The 24342-nt window shown below is 43.5% G+C and overlaps 1 protein-coding gene across 2 annotated transcripts in view; it reads left to right on the forward strand.

The window, feature by feature from the left end:
- SCFD2 (sec1 family domain containing 2) overlaps nt 1-24342 on the forward strand; it is a 392812-nt gene that overhangs the window by 263793 nt on the left and 104677 nt on the right. The window lies entirely within an intron of this gene.

The following is a 24342-nucleotide window of genomic DNA, read 5'->3' on the forward strand; positions in this document are numbered from 1 at the left end:
GAGAAAAAAATATGTGGGTGAAAAAAAACCAATAGTTAAATGAGAAATATACTTTCCGTTGATGGCATTTCCAAAAGGAAAAGGAGAATTGTCTACAAGGGCACAAGTGGACATTTATTGTGAAAACATGTTATTGAAACAGTTTCATTATTTATTTACATGGTAAATGGTTCATGAATCTACAGTGAAAAGCCCTTATAATAAGAGAATTGGGCCATGAAACTAGTGTTGTATTGTAGCTGTATTTACAGGCCAGTACTTGATAAATGTCATGGACAAATGATTTGATGAAGTGTCTTTTTTAGATTTAGTAACAAGGAGTCCCAGGAAGGTACTGGAAGGTGTGAAGGAAGAATGGTCCCTTCTAAGCAGGTTTTTTGCCTTGTCTCTATTAGATGGTTGTTTTCCTGGGGCTTCACAGTTTTCAAACACAGAACTGCAAATGTATGTGTTGTCAGCGAGGCCGCCATTTGGAATTGGTGCGGGCGCTCTGCAGCTTCTTTTCTGTGGAACAGTCTGAGTGTGGTGGAGTTCAGTCTAGCTAGGGCCCCTTCCTGTCATAAATAAGATTACTTTCATTTCACTTGTGGAGTGCGCTATTCCTCAGAGTAATGAATTTCCTCTGTGCCTTTGAGCACATAAACATGGTTTTCATTAGCTTTCTCTCAAAAAAAAAAAGAAAAAGCGGCGGACAGGGAGGTGGAAGGAGGACAGAGAATCTGAGCAAAATTAATAGATGTCAATTAACTCCATAAATGCAGATGGGTTTTTTGCCCACTGGCTGGAACGAGCTTGTGAGCAAACCAGAGGTCGTCGTTGCTCTCTTCTGAAAAGCTACGAAAATGAAGGAGGGCTGGAAGGGCACGAACTTTATCCTACATGAACAAAGAAACAAAGAGAAAGAGAGAGATTGAGAGAATGTTCTTTTTTTAATTTTAAGAACTGTATCAAAAAGTCCATCAGGGTGGCCCCCAGGCCAGACAAATAGGCCTGGGTTCTTCTGGAATTAAGGAGCACATCATGGAAGACAGTCCACAGGAGCAGGATCAGAGGGCCGTCTCTGCGTCCACCCCTGCTGCCTTTGCTAGGGGTGTGATTTTATGCTAATAAGATATCCCAGCCCTTCCCATTTTCAGACTTACCCCCTTGAGATTTGTAAGTCATGCAGTTCATAGCGCTAAACGTGCAGTTGTTCAATTTTACGGATTGAAATCTCTTGTCGAGGGGTGGCTCATTACAGCAAGGCTGGACTCTTCTCCTTGTTGAAGGTGCATGCTTAAGCCTGGAAGCTATTTAGGAGCCATTGACCCTTTGACTTCTGCCAGGATCTTTTCTGCCGTTGTTTTGGAAATCTAGGGGCAGAGAATGGAGGCAAATGAGGTGTTCTCTAAATCATCCCAGAGAAGGAGTTAAGCCATTAAAGAAAAAAATTTATTTTTCAAAATTACTTATTCTCAATGGAAAATCCCCAGATTTGTCCTTCCAGAATCCTCTTCCTCCAAATCAATGTCTATTTTAGCCCCCAATTCATAGTATATTATGTGCTTATTTATACCTCCAGAGAGGAAGAAATAATAATGCTCTGAAAGCATCAAGGAATTGAATTCCGAGCCACAGGTTGTCACTGACAATTCACCGCAGACAAACTGTAATCCGGATAAAGAGGCATGATGCATTTCGCAGTGAGGTGTCCTGCAGCCCAGTTTTGACCTTCTGCATAGGTGTTCTTGTTACAGTTTAGAAGTACAGCTGGTTTCCATTTGAAATGAGAAGGATGGAGTTGTTTAAGGAGCCGGTGCCTCTCACAGGTGAAGGCTGCTTTGCTGAAATGTGCTCAACACACAGGGAGCCTTGAAAACAAGCTTCCATTTCACTTAGCTGTAGCACAGGAAATCATTTCTGGCTTATTTTTGTTGTGAACAGAGGGAGCATTGCATATTAAAAATTCCCTGTAGTTGTTTAATATTTGCTTGGTAGTGTGCTGGTCCCTAATCAAGTCCTTCTCCTCGGTAAATCATGTCAGCTCTGTCCCTGTTTTGATTGGAAGCATGAATTGTAATGTTGAAATCTCCCAGGACGGTAAAGCGCTGCAGCTGTGGAAGGCTGGAGCTGTTTACTGGTATTATTAAAGGAGCCTGAGTGACTTCTTTGGGGGAAAAAAGGCTGAAATGGAGTGAAATTCATAAAGTGCACAGAGATTTAGAAAGAAGGGTCTGTTGTGAGCACAGCCCCATAACAAAATCCTCATGGAAATAGATACAGTATAGTAACAATTGTTCCATGAACTAACCACCACAATATTCTGCTGTCTTTTTTCCTTTTTTAGAGGGGAAAAATAGAGTCCAAATGTAAAATATGAAATTAGACGTATTTAGTTCTTTAGAACAGTGTTTGAACTGACTGCTTTTTCAAGGTACTCTGTAGAAACAAATGTCACCTTTATTTCCTAAAGGAATTTTTAAGAGTTTGCTGTTAATGCTTTTACAGCCTTAATTCTTCTTAGAACAAAAGAAGTGGAGGAATTTTAAATTTTCATTATCTTTAGGCAGGACTGACTAGACTACCTCCCACTGTTTGGACATCTGAAGAATGTCCTCCGAGTACAGAGGATGTGTTGGAGGGACTGGATCCCAAGGAATGGGAAAAGGAACAGAGAACTGAAAACTTCCGCTTGGGAGCTGAGACCAATACCACCCCTAAGATGTTCCTTTTCCAGAATGTTCCTTTGTTCACTTGTTCATTCCTTTATTCAATCATTTATTCCTTTAAAAAATGTTTACTGAGCATCTACTCTGAGCCCAGAACTATGCCGGGTACTAGGAGGTATAATTTAAAGGCAACTTGCCCCCAAGGACAGGGCTTCCTGCCAGGAATGTTCTGTCCTCATTGCTGTAGTGTAAGAAGCAGCTGGTTTCCCCAGTCCAGGCTTGATGTTCTGCAGAACTCAGTGTGTCTGCATCTAAAACACAAACCTGTTTGCTTGGCTCTTGTTCTTTTAATTGCCAGCATCTTTCCTATTGTGTAAAAGCCATCATTTGTTTTAAAGGCAATCTTCTAACTGGATATAAATCTCTGTTGTATCTAGAAGAAGCGGTATGAGGCCCTAAGAAACAGTCTATAGAAAATCTTTTTAAGTCGCTTAGAGAAAATAACTGTAAATTTGGCATAGTTCTAAAGTTAAATGTTGGGGCTAAACATCAAGAAGATCCTGCAAAGCTATGAAAATGTAGTGAATGTGATTTCTTTGGAGCAAGAGCAGGATAATAATTAAGGAAGAAAATTCTAAAATATCAACTCGGCAAAGCAAATGCAAGATCTTTGGGATTCAGTAATCATGTGGGAGGCTGGACGCTGTGGGAGATATGAGGTGGGATAGATGGTCTGGAGCCTAATCTAGGGCAGGAAATGAAACATAAGCCCTTGACTTAGAAGATGATGTGCTCCAAGCTGTCAGTGCAGCCCCAGAAAGCACACTGAGCTCCCGTGGGCCAGAGGGCCAATGCAATGTTGGGTCCTTGGGAAAGTTACAAGAAACCAGACTGAAAACATGTACAGAGCCATCCTGTGTTCCTACCTGGAATGTGTATGCTGTTCCTGGCCTTGTTCCTCAAGAAAGATAGTTTAGAATTGGGCAAAGGTTCAGAGAAATGCAATTAAAATGATAAAGAGGAGCAAGGGGTGATGGTGAGAGAGGACTCATGCCATATTAGGAAAAAACAAAAAGGTTGAGATTCTTCAGCCTGCAGAAATGGAGGTTCAGACTAGTTATGTCTATGAAAGAAGGTTACGTATGAGGTCAACACTAAATCTCAGTACTAGTAGAAGCAGGAGAGAGCCATAATCACTTGGAAAGCCTTGAGTAAGACATTTCCCTTCTTTGGATCGTTTCATTTTTTCTAATCCACATTCCAAAGTGTGTTCAGCAGCACACCTGTCCTGCAAGCTGCTTGCTGAAAGAAAGTATTATTTAGCCAAGTCAATTTGAAAATCTCTGCATTCCGTATCTTCCAGTAGATTCACTATTCAATCATTTGCATTTGAAATTAAAAGCTCTCAGAAGTTCATCCTTAAGGGAAGCCTTTTTAACTTTTGTGCATCTCAACCAGTATTTCCCAAACTCATTTGACCATCAAATCCTTTGTTCACTTAGTACCTATGAGGACTTTTGAAAATGCTACTGGGGAGACTGCAATCCAAGATCTTTAAGGTCTCCGGAAGGAAGTTAGTCCCAAAGACAGGAAGTGCTCCCTGATAATGTGAAATTTGTTACTATGAGAGCCAATAGAGGAAGAAAAGCATAGTTTGCAAGGAGTAGGAGTTTATAGCTACTTATAGACCATGGCAGGTTTATCAAAGGTAATTGGGAGGTGAGTCTCCCAATCCAAAGGAAAGCCATTATAGTCCACACAGTGCTTTAGGAAGCTGCTGTTGAGACCAAGACTCCATGTCAGGGCTAGATTGTTCTATCAGGACATAAGACACACCATCAAAAGAGAAAGTACAAGGAGGCAACTCATTTAAGTTTTGGCTGAATCAAGCCCATAGTTCTGCAGGATAGTGACAGTTGGAAAACACTTCTCTTGGACTTTTTGGCCAGTCACATTCCATTATTTAAAGTTTGACTTCATGTCCATTAAGACAGTATCAGCTGCTTTCTATAGCTTGTCTCCAAAAACCTGGCTAACCATTCAGATTCAACAGTTTTGTAGACTTGTGTGCATGATTTTTCCCTAGAAACCTTTCACTACTTTGAAAAGTGTTTTATACATTCACCTTTCCATCCTCTGAGCCACTGGCTGACTCTTTCTCCTTTCTCTCACTTCCCCACCTCGCTGAGCATGTATGTATAGCCACAGTGTCCTTCCAACATTGCAGAATGTTTTCCTGTTATTTATTGGACTTTAGGGAGAATAAATGAATGTGTTAGGTTGAAAAACAAAGGCTTAGGATAGCTTTCTTGCTTTCCAGGACATTTTAGCCTCTGTTCCTTTTGCTTCATCTTCCCCGTTGTGCTGGACATTTTCCACTCCCCTCTGTTCTCCACTCTGTTTTGTGCAGGGATGGGGAGGGAGAAGGGGAATGGGGGCGGGGGTGGTCATGGTGTATAGACTATACCAATGGGTTCCCTTTCCTATGGCTTCTGCTTGGGCTCAGTTAATGGAGAGGCATCTGCTGTAGATTTTAGGAGGAGAATGAGATTTGGGTATTTATCCCCCCACCTCCTGTCAGGCCACCCCCTCCATAGGGCTCCTTTCTTGTGTTCAGGACACTGCCTCCTTTCCTGGCCTCTTCAGGCCTGGGCGTGGCCTCTGTTGTTACTAGCCCTGGAGTACTGTACCTCTGATTGTTAGTTTTCTTAAGCCCTGCCCACATCTTTGTAAATAGCCCTTTTAGTAAACTCTCCTCAAATTACCTAGTTTCAGTGTGTCATTGTCATCTGTTTCCTGCAGAGGCTCTGACTGAAATACCCACCTTCCTGTAACCTTCTCTTTTTTGCTGTCTAACCAATAGCGCTGTTCAGTAGAGCCCAGCTCGGGTTCTCCTTCAAGAAGCTTCTTCATTGCACATGAATCTCTTCTTGAGATCTCCTAGCTCTTACACCATCTCCCACTCATAAGCACCTAAAAATGCTCTCTTGTACACTGACTTAGGTTCACTAAGACTGAGGCCCTTCATACTTAGAGCTGATGTTTCGTGGGTGTGCAGGAAGGATGACTAAGGAGTAGAAGCTTCCCATTGGCAACCTGATTGGCTACTGTTGGCCAGTTATCAAACTTCCATAGAGTTCTTCCAGGCACTATTAAGCTAGTTATAGAGTTAGGAAGTGGGTACTATCATTATCTCCATTTTACAAATATGGATGCTGACACAGAGAAGTTAGGTAGCTTGCCCGAGGATACACCAATAGTAAATTCTGGAGCTAGGATTTGAACCTAGGCAGTGTAGCTCCAGAATCCATGCTCTTAACACTACACTAAGCTATCTCTATCAGTGTTTTTAAATTTTTGAGTTACCAGTTATCATTTAAAACTCAGATTTCACTTTTAAATCTGCATTTCTAGTGCCTCTTTAAAAAATGGACTATCTGACTATCAGAACCCACAGGCCATGGCAGCAGTTAGCCAGAGGTAAGTAGGAGCTGCCCTGTTCAGGTTGGGGTGTGCTCTCCAGCTGGCCAGGGTCTCTGCCCAGCCTGGTCCTGCACTCATGCTCCTTCCCAACTTTTGGAGCACTGAGTCTGGGACCCCTGCATGAAATTGATTTTTACGTATGACCTTTTGGAAACCACTCACGTGCCCTGAGTCATTTCCCACATGAACTCCTGTTTCCCCAGCTAGATAAGGTTTGAGGAGGGTAGAGTCTATATTTTAAACTTCTTTTAACACCTAGCTCAGCGTAGGTTGTACTTGATAAGTGGATTTAAAGAATCCACTTTGCTCAAGTTCGCTAAGTTAACTAAGTAAGGCAACTTGAGTAACTCAGCAAGGACTTGGGAGGCCTTCTTGCACTTGGACTGGGTTAATCCCTTAAAACAATTTGCCTGTGAAGCCTAACAAGTAAAATCTATACATATTCCTAAAACATGGCTGCTGATGGCAATATAGTTACTGCTGCCAACTAAAGAAAAATATCTACTTCACCCCTAGACCCAGTGGCATGAAGTTTGTGGGAGAGAAAACCACCACTGCTTGAGAGGGCTGTGGGCGAGCGGAGAGCCTGCTTTGGGGAGGAGCAAGAAGGTGAAGGGAAGTTTCAAGAAGTTGGGAATACAGAGGATCTTGCTGCTAATGGGCCTGAGTTCCAGAAGGCACAGAGATTTGAAAATTGGGCAGCAGGGAATGGAGGCAGAGGAGTGACGTGCTGAGCCATATTGGGAGCAGGAGTGACGAGGAATGACTGGGGGCCTCGGGTGACAGAAGTAAAAAGGGGTGCAGGACAGGTTGAGGTTAGTCCCGATGGTCTCCCAGGCAGACTGTGGCGGTGAGACTGTGCGTGTTAATGGAGAGGCAGGGATGGGGGAAGAGGAAGGTTTTGCCAGGAGCACACAGAGCTCTGGCCCCCTCTTTTCTCCCGGAGTGTGGGGTGGAGTGCATGACACGCAGTGGTGCTTATTCAAAGGCGAGTGTCACTGTGGAGTACACAGCAGAATGCCATGTTGGGGATGATGCCTTTTACATTTGCGAAGGCACACAAAATTTGGAAGGTTTCAGTAGAATCTGAGTGTTACTGTAAAGCACGGCTAAGAAGCTTGCTTCAGTCATGTTAAGAGCACATAAGCCTTATTTTTTCAATGGGGTACAATTTGGGTCTCTTTGATTGCAAGTTTATTATTTCATCTTATTATAGTTTGACTCTTCTTTATGGCACCAAAGGACTTCAAGAAATAGATACCAATTTAAGAAAATGGATCACCTTTCCTAAGATGGGGGCTGCTGTATTTGTAAAGGTGTAAAGGGCATACCTGCCGATAAAGGAACCTGAAGAGCTGGCAGTGCTGGCAGCTGTCGCTTCAGTTTATGTACAAGGAGAGGGGGACCTCACACACTCTTCCTTGTGAGTAGGAAAAACTGTAAGTAGGTGGGGCACAGAGGTGGCCATGATTGGTGCTCTTGGTCCTTGCTAAGCAGGGTCAGATGCCTGACCTCCAGCAGCAAGCCAGGGGCTTTCCCATCAGCAGAGCTAAGCTGTAGTGGGTCACTCTTGTTCACTCCCCTTGGGACTTCATGGAAAAATACAGAATTTGCAGATCTATTCAACATCTCTTACCTTTGCCTCCACGGATTTAGGGAAGGGAGTCATGACCAAAGTCAAGAGTAGAAATCCCCATCTCTCCCAAGAGCACTGAGCTTTCAGGGAAAAAAAAGGGGGGGAGGGGAGTGGTGGATACTTAAGCGCTGAAAATACTGTCAACAGTGAGCAGTTTCCCTGACTCTCTACCCTCCTCACTTCCAGTGGTACACTAGGGTGTCAGGAAGGGGCTTCACCTCGGAAAGCTTCTAGCAACAGTATAAGCAAGTGTTGACTCTCCCACCACCCTGCCCCTCGTTGGCCCCTCCAACCACACTTGACACATGATCAATGCTTTCAAATTCCAGCTGTACCACTTATTAGTTAGTTGTGTGACCTTGGGTAAGTTACTTAACCTCCCTGTGCCTTATTTCCTCCATTTGTCAAAAGGAATCATAATAATACCCATCTGGCAGGGTTATTATAGGAATGAAATGAATTAAACAATGTCTGGCATTAAGAGCTATCTTAAGTGTTAGTTATGGGAATTATTCTGATGACAATGACAGTGGGTGTCTGGCCAGCCACCAGGTCACCTTCATGCAAGATACAACCAGATTGCCTCTCTGCTTCTCTGGTAAGCAGACAGACATTGGTAATTGAAGTCGGCCTGACAGGCCTCCGCAGGGTGCTTGTTTACGTCTCCTCTCCACACTCTCCAATCTTCTGGTTCTCCTGTAGCTGAGATGCCCACTGGATCGGACAGCTCCAGACCAGAGCGCTTCTGAATCAGACCCCAGAGGTCTCCATCACTGACCACATACCGTGTGTATGTTGTTATTCAGTGTCCTTTTGTGGCTAAGGAATGGACACCTAAGTACTGCTTCTTTTTATAGAAGGCTCTGACCGGCATATTTGCAGATTAAAAGGGAGGCCTCCCAGAGCATTCATTTTGAAGAGCATAGTAATACTGAAGAACCAGGACTATTTCAGGCATTTATTGCAAACTGTTTATTTCCTAAAATAGGGAAGGCATGCTTTTTGTTTACTTCCTCCTAATGAGAATTCCTCAGGAGTTTGAAAGCTGTTATTGTGCCCTTTTCCTCTTCCCCCACGTTTCAGCCTATCCCATCCAAGAAGCAGCTGACCAGTGCTGTCATTAAAGTTGTCATTTAACTTTGGAAGGAATCCTCTTCCATTCTTCCCTTAGAATTGTAGCAAGCTGCCTTTGTTGACCAAATGTATATCAAAACTTTTAATATATTTCAAGTCCTATCACCAATTCCTCGCTCCTCTGGGAGGTATTCCTTGACCCCATCCTACTATGTAAAATATTTCCTCTTCTGTGCTATTTCTGTTCTGGGATGTACGTTTACAGTTGTACTTATCACACTACTTTAACATTTAATGACTATTTAATAGCACCTACTATGTGCCAGGCATAGTACTAGACTCTAAAGCTGTAACCAAAATAAGGCTCCAAAACAGTGCTGTCTAATAGAACTTTCAGTGATGATGGAAATGTTCTATATCTGCACTGTCCACTGGTAGACACTAGCCACATGTGACTGTTGAGCACTTGAGATGTGGCTAGTGCAACCAAAGAACTAAATGTGTAATTTTATTAATTTAAATTTACATTTAAAGAGTTACATGAGGCTAGTGACTACTGTATTGAACAGCACAGCTCTAGAACATATGCTCGTAAGGACAGAGCTCTTTCTCTTGTTTATTGCTGTATTCCCAGTACCAAGAACAGTGCCTGGCATGTGGTATGAAGGAAAAAAGGAAGGGAGGGGAGTGGGAGAGAGACAAGATCTCTGTTCTTGTAGACCTTAAGATATAGTAGGGACCTGTTGTTTATACAATTGTTTACAGATCTGGAGCTCCAGAAGGCAGGGATTCTCTTTTCTTTGCCTGCACCCTTAGACCCATTGTCTAGAACCATATCAGGGCCAAAGGAGGTACCAAGAAATATAAGTTGGATTGAATCAGATGTTGAATAAACGCAAGATTGGCGATGGTGGTGATAGTAACCATAGTCGTAGTTGTTGCTGTTAACAGGAGGGAAAGTTACACTGCCCAGTGCTCTGTCAGACAAGCAGCGTTGGTGCTGTCTGGTTGTTACATCCCCTCCCTGCCTTCTAAGCCCAGCAGGCAAATCTGCGTTCTCTGACATGTCCTCACCTTTGGCTCCCTGCTTGACTTGGAAATCCAGCTAGTACCACTTAAAGCCTTTATGGAGAGAAAGGGGGAGAGTAATAATTCTTTGTTATTCTGCCCACAAGGTTCTCCCCACATCCTCCCCTTAACCGTGGACTTCTCACAAATGGCCTCTCTTGGTGCCTGCCCCTGCTTGGATGCTGCCTTTGTTGTACCATGTAATCCTGGCCTCCCTCTTCCCCTCCTCCCCTTCTTGACAGCCCAACTGAGCTGTCAGATTATTCCATGGTCTCATTAACTGCAAGACCACTCAATAGCATACAGTGGAAAGAACATTGGCTTCAGAGTTAGGATTCCTTAGATTCAAATCTAAGCTTTACAGCTTATTACTTATGTGAACCTGGGCCAGTTACAAAACTCTTAGACCCTCAGTTTCCTCATCTGTAAAATAGCATAATAATTCATTTCTCAAAATTTGCTAGGAAGATTAAGTGAAATGTTGTTTGTAAAGTATCTAGCACAGTGCTTGGTGCTCAATAAATGCAAGCACTCTCCCCTCTGTGAATATACCTACACGTACACATTCCTAAACACATAAATATATATGAATTTAAAGTCAATGGGGGGTATTTAAGTTTAAGTTATTTAAGTTTGAATTACACTTCACCCTTTTGTATTGTCCTACATACCTGTTTCACTATTAAAAGGTTAAATTACTAAAATAATAATTTAACTAGTTTACCCTTTATCTGGAAAACTGATTTAATTATTGTAATAAAGATAAGCAAGGTCTTAGTGCAACAGTAGAAACTCCTATACTAGTAAATAAAAGTCAAATTTTCATCTTTTTTCTCCATTGCAAATCAAGCAAACCATCTAGTTAAGCCAAATAAATAGAGGAAGAGTAATAAAATAATGGAAAAACAATTCAGTAAAAGACAGGAAGTAGGGTGCCTTTGGTGTCAACTCTTCAGGGTAATTAGGGTTAATCCCCGTTCCGCTGTGCACTCTCTTGACTGTCCTGGTAGAAAGGGCAACAGTTTACAGACACGAGTGATCTCTGTAGAACAGCCCTTTGAGGGAGATCTCTACTGCTCCATGGCTGCCACATGCTCCTTCCTCCCAAAAGGCATGAACGCTAAACAACCCTTCAGCAAACTTAGTCTTTAAGAAGGAAGATGCACCGTACTACACAACTGCAGTTAGCTTTGATTACTATATTGCAAGACTGTATTTGAGGAGTATCAAAAATGCTAGTATTTTTCGCAAAGAAGGCAGCCAACGTCATAGCATTTACTGTAACACTTAATGTATTGTTCTTAATTAATGACTGTGATGCTAGGAGAATTCTAGATCCTTCTAGATCAATACTCAATGGGCTTGACTCTAGTCTCACTTCTGCCATCAACTAGAGGCATGACCTTGGACATGTTGTTGAGGCTTCAGTTTCCTCATCTGTCAACAAAGGAGGCAGGGAGTGTGGTTGTTCTACTGTGTAATCTCTCATATTATGAATGTCTGTGATACTAGACTATAGGTACTAAATATGTGAACATTTGCAGTTATGGTATTCGTTTACTACATGGGAAAATTAGTATAAATAACCTGAAGATCCTTTTTTACAATATTTGTAACTGATACAATGTAGATTATTGGACACTTTCAGTGTTGGAGTTGAAATGCAGTTTCAGAGTTACAGTCAGTTCACAGGCATAAGAAATAAAGGGAGGGAGAATTATTTTCATTTTTCCCTTTTCCATTGTTCTTGGAACCTTAAAGACATTGCAAAGTTTGTTCATAAAATAAATATGTATTAAGTTCTCACTATGGGCTAAGCAGGATGCCAAGCCCTGGGAGTTTAAGAAGATGAGAACACAGCCCTGTCCTCAAAGGGCTCCAAGGCCAAAGCAGATCAACAAAGCGCCGTGGGGCCCAGCACCACCTACGTCTGCCCTTGAAGTCAGGGGTAGTCTCCCAGAGGAGGGGGTCTTGATGATTGAGTACAGTTTTCCAGGCAGACATGGCATGAGGTGTTGGAGGACATGGCATTCAGGGCACTCCAAGTTGTTGAGTAGCGGTGTGCTCAGAGCGTGTGTGTCTGTGTGTGTGACTGTCACAAAAGGCTTTATATGTCAAAGCAAGGGCTTTATTCTGGAAGCAGCGTGGAGCTGCTGGAAGTTTCGAACTAGAGGATTGGCCTGATTAGATTCTTGGGACCTAGTTACCAGTGGAACTTTTCCTGTCTAGCATTTATGCACTTTGACTTTTAACACCTTCAACCATGCAACTCATGGAAAAATATGTCTTCAGGGGTAGGATCTAGAATTCTCTTTCACTCTGTGTGTATTTTATTAAATCTTACAGGTATTGTCCCAGTGTAGAACAGTAAAGAATGTAATGTAATGTAATGTAAAGAAATTAAATGTAAAGAAAGCCAATGAGAATATGATTCAATGTACATATCTGGGTCTGTTTTAGTAAATGAGGAGATAGATATCATTCAACAAACCTGTGCTGAGTGGTTACTATGTTAGTGTAACAGTCCTGCAACAACTAGTTGCCCTTCCCATCCAAGGACCCTTCCTTCTCTCTGCTGGATGAATCTACTGATGCTGCCCAAAGGATGCAGACAGCCAGGATGGGGGCAGCAGGCTGGCCTGGAGGACAGGCCAGGATTCTGGATGTTGTGATGCTCAGTGCTCTGTCCTGGGAACTTCAGGACTCAGGATTCAGCTTCCGGTTCCCCTTGCCCCAGCCCCCGTGCACAATCTGGCTGGGCCTCTAATCTGTCCTCAGGAGAACAGGGTACACACAAATGCTTCAGGAGCCACAGGTAGTTATGAACTCAAAAGGTGGACGGTCGGGGACCATGTCCCGTCTAAAGGGAGAGCTGCTGTTCTGCTCCAGCCGATTGCTGCCGAGTTAGGGTGAGGCCAGTTGCAAGATTGAATTTTTCAAGAGAAGATGGAAATGCCTATTTGTATATGAAATCTTTTGAGTTTTTAGATATTGGAGGCAAAATGTTTGTGACCTCTGACAGAACTCAAGTATTTATCACCTGTCTGCCTAATAGGTCTTCCAGGCATTTCTTCCAGCCTTTCCCATCCTGTGCTCTCCTCTGACTGGTACCAAAGGGAACACCCTGTGAAAGCCTGTGAAGTCACAGGTCCCGTCTCCCCCAACATTCCCAACATTTAGGGAGCCTCTGCTGTGCCCTGAGCACTGTGCTGGGAGCCCGATGCTGAAGGAGACTGTAAAGATTTGAAAAATGGAGCCCTGAAGTGCTCTCTGCTTGTGTGGAGCACACAGGTAAAGAGACCATTTGTGACATGCTGCCTAGAGGAGGGTACAGAGTGTCCCAGAATCTCTGAGGCTGACACTCCCTCACTACCTGGAACAGTCCAGGAGGGACCAGAGAGAACACCAAAGAATTCACCTTTGACACCTTTTTACACTCTCCACAGTGAGCTGACTCAGAGTCATGTCGATCATGACACAGCAGATGCGTCGTCTTCTTCAGGTGATTTCAGGAATGTCATAGTTAACCCAAGAATGACATTATAGGGGCCAGCCCCGTGGCTGAGTGGTTAAGTGCACACATTCCGCTTCAGCCACTCGGGGTTCTACCAGTTCAGATCCCAGGTGTGGACATGGCACCGTTCAGTAAGCCATGCTGAGGCGGCATCCCACATAGCACAACCAGAAGGACCTACAACTAGAACATACAACTATGTACTGTGGGGCTTCAGGGAGAAGAATGAAAAAAAGGAAGATTGGCAACAGATGTTAGCTCAGGTGCCAATCTTTAAAAGAAGAATGACATTATAGACGTGGACATGAAGTATAAGGCAGAAGGTCAAAGGAGTGAGGATATGAAATGGAGACTCTTCCAGTTGTAGAGGACAATAAAATCAGTCAAGACAATTCATCTGTATTTCTGATGCCTTAGGTGAAATTAATTTCTCTTTTGCTCAACGTGTAAGGGACTTAGAGGCAAAAATGACTGCGGTATTCCCTTAGTGCTCCCCCTTATTATTGTCCAAATGCCAGGTTCATCGTAAAATTTCTACTGGCGTCTTTGGCGTAGGCGGTCTTTGATTCCCACAGGTGAAAGCCAGATATAACAGATGAGGGGAAACGGGCCTAACAAATGGCGAGGGGGACAATTGGAAACATAACCCAGCTGTTCTCAGCCAGAATGTTACACGAAGTATGACTTACCTTGCAGAGAGAAAAGAGGCTTTTTAATTTTCCTGACATCTGAGTATGCCAAACTTTAAGAAATAAAACCCCTTTCTAGTCTGTTGGTTTGCATGCACTGCAAAATATCAGTTCCCCTCGTGGGAGAAAGAATGGTGCATGGTTTCCCACACAGCCCTGGCGCCTCTTGGGCTTCCCCAGAGTGAGTCAAAATCAGTGACTGGTGGTCTAGGTGGCACACTATTAACAATGTAGTTGTTTAGCGCAATGTCTGTGGGACCAGTTGCTGCAAACTCTGGTTCAGATCTTTTCAGTGGATTCAGCTGTGTTCAAAATTTAATAAGACCAGAAGTCCATGGAAGGCTTTCCAGGAAGAAGTGACATCTAAACTGAACTCAACAGATAAGTAGGAGTTAGCCGAATGAAGAGGATAGAGAAAAGAATGTTCTGGGTAGGGGGAATGGCATACGCAAAGGCCCTCTGAGGGGAGAAAGTTGAGAACTGGCCACAGTTATGAATGGAAATTAGAGAGTAGTGGGAGGTAAAGCTGAGTGGGTATGCAAAGGGCAGAGCATGAAGGGCTTCAGTGAGGCCGCCAGGGTTCACCCTGAGGCTTCCCACATTCCCTTTGAGACAGACCAGAGCGCAGTGTTACAGTATGTGGTAGGGGTTAGCAGGAGAAACCTGACCTCTTCGACATACAGCATGATGTTCCCCCTGCTCCTAGGGTCCAGAGGGAAAGATGTTTTCTGACTGTCAGACACATGTCTATGTATAAAGTCAGCTGTGTTGAATACAGAATATGAGTCTTAGTTTGTTTTTACAAATATTTCATCAAGGTAGAAACCAAAGCAAAGAAAAATAATGGCCTTATCTGGTGAATAGATCTCCCACAATTCCTTCAGATTGGTGTTGCCTCCCTCCGCCCAGACATTTTAGGAGTGCTCTGCCTCTGGACAGGAGGAATAGAAGCATCCTGCAATGTGATGCGAGTTATTAAATGGAATACAAGTGAGTTAATTCACACTCTATTAATTTTTGAATTGTGCTAATTCATGCTAGTGATGGGCTGAATTTTTCTTTGTTCTTTGAAATGAGGGATTCAAAACAATTAGTGTAAGCAAGGTTTTAGGGCACAAGCGCTTGAGATGATGGTTATGTGTAGTCCCTGTCAATTCAGTAGGTCCTCATGGATTTTACTTGCCGACACTCTTGTCAACTTTGAATGGCCATCTTATGTTTTTGAAAATAGTAATCATTCGATTCTTTAAAAATTGATTCCATGATCATCCCTTTATTGCTTACTCAAGCTGCCCTCAAATTAAATTTCAGAGGGAAATTGTAGAAAGCGCATATATGGTTGGATTTACAGAAGAGGATAAGGTGCTTTTTGCTTCAGATGAGAATGTCTTCATAACATGTTTTCTCCAGTCCTATGACTCAGGGACTGTTGGGATGGGTTACAGTGCCCAGAATGAGTTTAGGTTAAACAGTATTTAATAGCTTCCCATGTCAATATTATTATTACTGGAAGACGTTTCAAATAGTATTTTGAAACATCACTCTAGATTTTCATTTATTGCATAATCAAAAATAAATGCATGGCACATTTGTGACTCTTCTGCTCATGTCAGCAATCAGTGAATATCTGTCTCCCTTTTGTGGGATCCAGCTAGAAAGGAATTCCCCACCTACGGTTATTTCTTTGGCTGAAGGTAAAGGGGTAGGCACTAGGAAAGTTGAGATAGGTCTTTTGAAATTAATATTCTCTTTCATTTTGAATATGGAAATATGCCTTTGAGAATGAAGGAGAGAGTGATAATCACTTATGGCTGAGAGACTCTGGGAGCTGAGTGTGATTTTGCCATGATAACTACAACTTTCTCATGACATGAAGTGCTCAAAGGAACACCCCAGATAATTCTTTCTTAAAATAAAACTAGCCTTGCTTCCATTTTCCCATCATTCAGAAACATTACAATACTTTACATCTGCGAGATCAGAGGCTGTATCTGTCTTACTCCACAGTGCACCCCACAGCGCCTGGCACAGAGAGGGCCTTGCTAAATAGCTGATGAATGATTGCTAAGACTTTCCCTCTTCAGTGTTAAATGTTTTTTGATGATCCCAGCCCTTGCTAATAACTGTAGCTTTCTTTGTGCACTGGTCCCAGTTTCACTACTAACTAGCAATGTGATCTGGCTAGATAATCTCTCTGGATCCTAATTTGCTCATCTGTAAAATAAAGGGGTGGAGTTTCATCAACTCAAAAGTCCCTTGGATTTATACCAATATTCTACCAGGTGTTTGAAAGAATTAGATCATCCAACAAGGAAGAATATAAGAAAAATAACTTTATTACTACTTTTGATTAATGGTCACATCAAGACAATGTCTTAACTCTTAATTGTGTCTCTCTTGAAAAGAGAATTTACCAGCATCCCAAATTTCGGAATCCCAAATCTCATAGAAGACCCTCTGGGCAAAGGCATTCTCCTCCAAAATAGTTGGGCTTGGCTGCAATTCCTATCGGACCGTCTACACTGGGGAGTCAGTTACCCCATGCAGGAATCTCTGTGTCTGTTTTTGCTTATGGCCTATTTCCCAGGGAGGTGAAGGAGCCTCTTTTCCCGGAGCCATACGCCCAGCAGGTGAGGGGGATGAAAAGGCCATCTCAGCTTTCCTCTGAAGGTGAGATCAGCACTTGCCTGCATGGTCCCCTCAACCTCCTTGCCCGGTTCTACTGCAGGTGAGCCCCACATAGGCATAAGGCTTCTCTCTCTGCTCCTGCTCCTGGGAAGGACGAGAGAACGCACCACAAAAGGATTTTCGCCTTTTTATTCCTATAATAGAAAGTTCCAGTTGCCCCTACTGTCAGGGCCCACCTGTGTTTTCCCGAAGCTCTTTTATGCCTTGATTTCTCTCCAGAGGGCCCCTCTTTTGGGGGTTGAGTGGGAGGAGGGGAGCCTGGAGCTCCCTTCAAAAGCTCCATATGGAGCCAACAATAACAACGTGCTGTACTCAGGCAAGGGCATAGGGAAAGTTCCCGAGTGGGCTTAGAGGGGTCCAGCCTGAATATCTCCAGCAGTACAGCATGGAGAAGCCCTTGGTTTGGGGGAAGAAGGTCATGGTCCCCTGAGCCAAACCTAATCAATAGCTGGCGGGAAGTCATGCATGCCCCTGAAGCAAAATAAAAGTTAAACATTTGACGTGTGCCCTATGACACTGCTATTCTCAGTTTTCTAGACACACAAATGCAACCAATTGCTCATTCTAGGTTTTGAAAGGAGATTTGCCTGTGCTTCCAAAGAGCAGCTTTTCCAATAGAAGCCCTGGAATGCAGCCTTATCTTCTCCTTCTCTTGGGCTGATTCTTTGTCCTGGCTGCTGACCTTTCTCTTTCCTCACTCAAGGAGGTTGCTTGATTGGGAAGAGTAACAGATGCAGACAGCCTAATTTGTTCTTGGCAAGAACCACAATCTGCATTGCAGTGGGGGTCAGGAGAATCATAAATAATTCATAGGGTTCTGGTTTTCTGAGATGAGATGGGCCAAATTAGTCAGAATTTCATTTTGTTCTCCCTCTTCTCACCCCAAACCCCATACACCCCTATAGCTCCTTATCCCCTAAGCCAGCGTCTTCCCTCATTCCTTAGGAGGCCAGGAGGGGAGGGCATTTTCCAAACGAACATGAAACACATCGAGTTAGTTTGTGAAGATGCTGTGATGCAGAAACTAGGACATCTTGAAAGCTGAAACATAAAACAGCTTTTTTAAAAGGGAGAATAACTCCAATGTGTTTCCAGTATGGGCGGCACAGGAAATGGGATGGAGGCTCCAGTGACGCTCAGGGCAGTCAGCTCCAGCTGGAGGACTTTTATCATTGCTCTGTTATCGTCTGTGCATCAGATCCCCAAGATCTTTTTGCTCCAGCCCCAGGAGACAGTGGGTCCTAATGGCCAGAGAGGTTTGGAATGTCAGCATGACCTTGTGGGCTCCTCTGTCTGCTTCAGCATTTAAAAATTCAAATAATAAGCCTGGTCCCTGTCTGACTCAGAGTTGTAAATGTGTGAATAAGTGCTTCTGCAATCCGAAGTGACCTTTTATTTGGGGCTTATTCTCCTTTAACCAGAGATTGGGGAAGAAAGTGACTCAAAAGGCAGTACCAGTACTTCAGTCATCTGTTTAATATTGTTGAGGCACAGAGCAGTGGTCAAAAGGGATCAGAGTGCCACTTTGGCTACGTGTGGGGTGGAGAGAAACCCCAGCTCAGTGTCTTTCCTGCCATCAGCAGGACCAGTCTTCGTCTGCCACCACCAGGGCCTCACAGTTAGCTACCGACTCTCCTGCCTCACTGGGTTCTGGAGCAGAGGCAAGGGGGCAGCCTCTGACGGAGTGTGTGAGAGACCACACAGCAGTGGAATGCACAGAACGCAAGGATCGATTAACTTTCTCATTGTTTCACCAGGCCCAGGCATGATGCTGAGTGCTTCTCAAACAGAAATGACTCAGTTCTCGCTCTTAAGGAACTGCATCCAGAAGGGGAGACAGAAGTAAACACAATAGTTATTCTGTGGCATCAATTTGCTTCTTTTCTTATAGTAGATATTATTTAGAGGTACGTTACTTCTTCTCCAGCAACAGATGTTAGTGGTATCATTAACACAATAAGTATTTGTAGGTTTTTTTCTTATAACATTGATGATGATGATGATAAATGTACTTTATGTTATTATGCAGATACTCTCATTCTTACCTAGTGTTAATGAGTGAGTGCCTTTTCACTGTCAAGAGCGAGAGCAGAAACGATGTCAGTCTACGTCGCTCTGTGGGATCTCCCAGGCAGACAGGACTTCACTTGGCGACAGTGTGGTGTCCATGTAGAGTGGGGTGGAGGAAGGGGGAGAGCTCTGGAACTGGAGAGCAGGCCCCACCCCCTGAGATTCCAGGGGAGCACGTGGCCGTTTGATGCTTCAGTTTACTCATCTCTCAAGAGGGGTCCCTGTGTCGAATGGGCCAGATGATCTCCAAGTTCCTCACTGAACACTGGGTCTTGCAGTCCATCCTCTGCCCTTGACAGATAAGGACGCTGGTGCCAGAGAGTTTAATTAACTCGCTGAACGTCAGTACTAGCAGAGCCAGAAGTAGAATCCAGTTCTCTGGCTCCAAGTCCCCTGTTCTTTCTACTTCCCCTCATAATTTCAGGGTGGTCAGAGACTGTGTAAGATGTTAGTGAAATATTAGGACTTTGCAGAAAAGTAAAGTAACAAAGCAATCTGCAGAAAAAATAGGGATCCTCTAAGTTTGGTCATAGTCTATCCAAAACTTGTCCAGAATACCTGGGCTCCCTCAGGTATACCCCACTGTGATCCACAGTCCTCAGGATATTTGTCATCTCTCCCTCAACCATTCAGCCTGAGGGTGCCCCTTTAGACTGGAGTGGCCTCCAGTCCTGCCCGCTCCAAACCCAGTTGTCCAAAGTCGGGCCAGCCTCGGGACAGGGAGGACGGATAAAGGGGCCAGGCAAGGCACAGCCCCTCCCCGTGGCACTGCCAGCAGACCTGCAGTTTGGGCCACCAGTCATCTTTTTGACAACACCCATTATCTCCCATACTTTCTTCTGTCTCCAGCTCTTTTTCTGAGGGTATTTGTTGTCAGGTACAAAGCAGTCTATGAATAATTTCAGTATCAAAAGAATAGTACCTGTCCTGGAGAGTAAAAGTGATTTCAATTAATTTTATGGCCATTTTGATCATTGCAGTTTAGAAACTTGGGGTGGAATCCAGCAATATTGCTGACTTTTCCCCAGGTCGTGTGGCATGGCATGCTGTTTTCACCAAACGACCCACGTGTGCCAGCCCTTTTCCACTGTCTTTGTTTCTGCAGTTTTCTAGAAGCAGTCATTTTGAGGAGAGAAACAACATATGTAAAAGATTACATGGAGCCTATAAACACACTTGAGGCCAAAACACAGAGCTGCTTTTAGACATGCATCCTCGTGAGCCACCAAAAGAATTTTGATGATTTAGTTGCAGCACATAAATAAAAGATCCAATTAAAGAAAAGAAACATACTTAAGAAAAACACACACACTTTTTAAGGTTGTTTGGGGAAATGTATCCACTGTACAGACATACGTTTTTTAAATTTATACCCCACTTCATTCCAAAAGGATTTGAGATAGCTTCGGAACAAATATTGGCACATAGAATAATCTGAACTCAACATTTTAATGCTAGAATGACTTCCTGCCTGCACAGGACCCCTTTTCCAGAGCTACAACTCCACCCCAGGTTCCAGAACCAGAGAGAATTAAAGGCATTTCCCTCACTTGGCAGTTGGGTGGAGCCACACCAAGTGACCTTGAGGCTGGTTCTGCTCAGATATGTGCTGTGGCAGTAGTAACCAGGCTCCTAATCAGTCTCTGGTGATCAACTCCTCTCCCCTGACCTTAACCAAAGTTTTGTCTCTGGGTGCCAATCTTCTTCCCCTAGGCTGAGTTCGTCCTCAAAAACCTGTGTAATTTTCCTAATCCTCTGGGCTCAGGAACCTTCCATCCTCTTCCAACCTTTCTCGTCCTCTTGGTGGTAGGGGCTCTCCTCTCGAACCCTGATCCTACAAGGTCTCCTTCTGAACCCCACTCTCTCCTCCTAAGGTAGAAGAGCAAGAGTGTGGACTTTGAAATCAGCAGATCTGAGAATGAATCCAGAGTCTGCCTTTACTGTCTTTAAAACCTGGACAACTTACTTAACTTCAATTTCCTTATCTTGAAATGGGAAGAATAATAATTCCAGTCCCACAGGTTTTGGTGAAGATGAAATAATACCTACAACACACAGGGCCTGAGTCATTCGTTAATGCGTGGTTGCCATTGTTATGAAACTTGCTTCTCCCCAAGCACACTGGACACCAACCGTCTCTTCCCTGTATCTCCGTATATTGCCTGTCAACAAGGTTTCCTGCAGGCCAGATCTACTCAGCCCCCCAGGATGTCCTCCAATACCCCTTACTGGACCTCTCTCCCTCCTCCAGCCCACTCTCTACCTCTAATCAGCATGCTGGCCTGATTCTGCACAGGAGGGGCCTGCCTTATATTGTTCCCTGCAGCCAAGTCTTCAGGTGGCTTTGTCTAGGCTCTCCCACACCCTCCCCTACCACCTTAGCCCTGTTCTGATGGACGTGAAGGTGGAACTGATGCTTAAGACCTAAACTAATGCTTAACTTAGCATTAGACTACTGCTTAAAACAGTGGACATTTTCTTCAAGATCACTGTAAGTCTCTTTTGTTGGAAAAACCAACCCTTTCAGTGTTTCATGACATTTACCCTTTATTTTTTCATTCATTCCAAATATAGTAGCTACAAGAATGAACGAGGTAGACATAGTGCCTACATAGTGAGGACAGGCTCAATTTGTTTATGGTCTAGCAAGGGAACAGTATACAGGATGGCAGGTTATACATTTGTCAAAATTAACGTTGTAATTTACGTGGTTCTTCCACTTGGGCAAGTTACTCGACCTATCTGTGCCTCAGTTTCTTCATCTGAAAAATGAAGTAATGATAGCCTCTGCCTATGATTTGACAAACAGCCTCAGCTCTCCCTTCTACTGGACTCCTCAGTGCAGCACACAAACTGCACAACTGTGTGAAGAGCCCTGAATTAGATAATTCACTTTAAATGCTTACAACAGGGCTGGCACATGGTAGGTGCACAATAAGAAGTCATTATTAATTGTAATGATGAAACAAGACTAGTGACACACATTGGGCATACAGGGATTACTATCATTCAGAGCCTTATATAGTTTTGCAGCAGCTTTGTCCCTTTAGAAACATATTTACAGTTATCCTCAGACATAAGAAGACAGCTTTCTTATTAACTATCACCAATTCCTCCTTCAGGAGCCGCTGAATCAGGTACGATGTCTCTTTTCAGCACTCCTTCTAAGAGGATAATAAATGAGCATGGTAAATTTTCCTGCTGTAGTTAACTACTGTCTGTGAGATGAGTCAAGAGATTATCTGAGAGAGTTTGGATAAATGATAGATTACTTGGAGGCTATTTATAAATGCAGCAATAAGGAGGAAAAGTTGAAGGAGACATGAAGGATGAGGGGGAGAGAGGGAAGGAGGGAGATGATGCCAGAATGTTCACAGTGAAGACAGAGGAGGGGGGTCAGAGAAGGAAAACATAAAGGGAGGCAAACAGCTGGACGAACATGCAGAGAGGGCAGGAAGTGGGCATCGCGAGGGTGGGGGGAGGGAGGGTACAGGAAAGAGGAGTCATCAGTCAGCCAACAGAAAGGGCTGAATTTTGAACAAACAAGAGGCATCAGGCAGTTTGGGAAGAAAGTAGAATACAAGAAATGGAAGAAGGAACTCAGGATGAATATAATTCAATGCAGAAATGGAAAACATACATTAGATCACATCTATGTTATATAAACAAAGGAGCACAAGTTTTGCCTGATAGAAATTAATGAGCTCCTCTGAAGTCACTACTGTAAGCATTCCATGGCAGTTTTATCCTTTTTTTTTTTGCATTATATTTAAAATGAACACACTAAGAATTATAGAGTGTCTTTATTGTAAGTTGAACTCTTAAGTTATAGCATTTCAAATGCTGAAATAATATATGATATGATACAATATAATGCTATAAAGGAAATTATAGTGTAGATAAAAACATAACTGAAGTTATACTGTTAATAGTACTATTCATATCACCTCGCCTTAGTGTGCTTTATCAATAGCGGCATATCTGCCTCACAATATCCCTTTAAGATAAGCAGATGGATGTAGCGTGGTTTTTATTCCACCAAAAGAGATGAAAAGACTAACCAAATAGTCCACGAGCCCTTCTCAGAACTCGGAGCATCAGCCACGTTTCCCGTTCCATTCTTACAATGATTGCCCACTCTGTTCATCCTCCGGAAGCAAATGGACCTAGGGACTGGACACATTCGGGGGAGAGTCCCAGCTCCCTGATGTTTAACTTTATAAACTGGGGCAACCAACTTGGCCTCTCCGAGGCTCCATTTCCTCCTTCTGTCTGTCAGGGATGCTGCTATCTTTTCCCCAGGATTATCGTAATGGTTAGAGAGAAAATATATAAAGCATTTGGAACCGGTAGAGGGTCAATAAATTTTAGCTATTATTTTCACGCAACAGAAAATAGTAATACACATCTTTATAGTCAAGAAAAAGTCTCATTGCATTAGCAAAAAAGTGGGGGTTTAGGGCAGCAAGATTACATCAAGGAAGAGAAGGAAAATAAACACATGAAAAGCATGCTGGAGTGGATTTATTACATAGTAAAGGGAAATGTATTCCTTTATTGCCTCCAGGTCAGTTTACCTAAATGGAAATAAATGCAGAAATGGAGTAGATTCAGCCACAGCCTTCAGGAAATGCTATGAGAATGGAGGTTTGGCATCCCTCAGAAGATGTCAATCTCTACCTTAAGGTTAAGGTAGTGAGATAAGTGGAAACCAAACTATAAAACAAATGTTACGTAAGTTGAAGCCTGATTTTTTTTATGTTGAACAACCTGAGAATCAGCAGCCGCCCTTCCCTCCTAGACTTGATCATGTGGACTTCAATCCTTTCTAGAGCCCCAGGACAGACAGACAGGCCTTCTAAATTATGTAACTAGTACATTGGATCAGCATGGCTCACGATGTCAGATCATAAAGCAAGCTCATTTCGTTTCTTAGTGCGGCTTTAGATGATTCAGTGGGGCCTAGTTCTTCTCCTATCCCTGGACGAATATTTGGGCAAGTCCATAACTTTTTCTGGTCTCCTTGATGAGTCGCAAACAGTCTCAATTTAATAATCTGTATGCCCAACCCCATGTCATAGTCAAAACTTCAAACTTGACTCATTTTGAGGCATGTTCTCTCTCCCAGCTTCTGCCTGCTCAGTTGAAGGAGGGAGGTGTGACCGGCTGCCTCTCTCTTCCCTCAGGCAGGGTTTCTCCTCCTCCTCCTCCTGAGGCTGATAAGCTGCCATTTCCTACCCCTGCGAGGCTGGAGTTTGGAGAGATGGGACAGGAGAGAGGGGCAGGAAAGTCTTACCTTTCTGACGCTGCAATGTGCTGGCATCACGCTCTCCGACCTTGGCAGATGTCTCAACGTGGCTCTTTGTCTTACGTGTGCACTCTGCTTGGGTCTTTGGAGATGGCCCCATCGCTGGCGGTCTCTCACTTGCAGTTCCTTCGATGCGGAGAAGTGCTATTCCAGCTCTTGCAGTT

Source organism: Equus caballus, chromosome 3 (assembly GCF_041296265.1).
Source record: "Equus caballus isolate H_3958 breed thoroughbred chromosome 3, TB-T2T, whole genome shotgun sequence".
In the NCBI taxonomy this organism is placed as follows: Eukaryota; Metazoa; Chordata; class Mammalia; order Perissodactyla; family Equidae; genus Equus; species Equus caballus.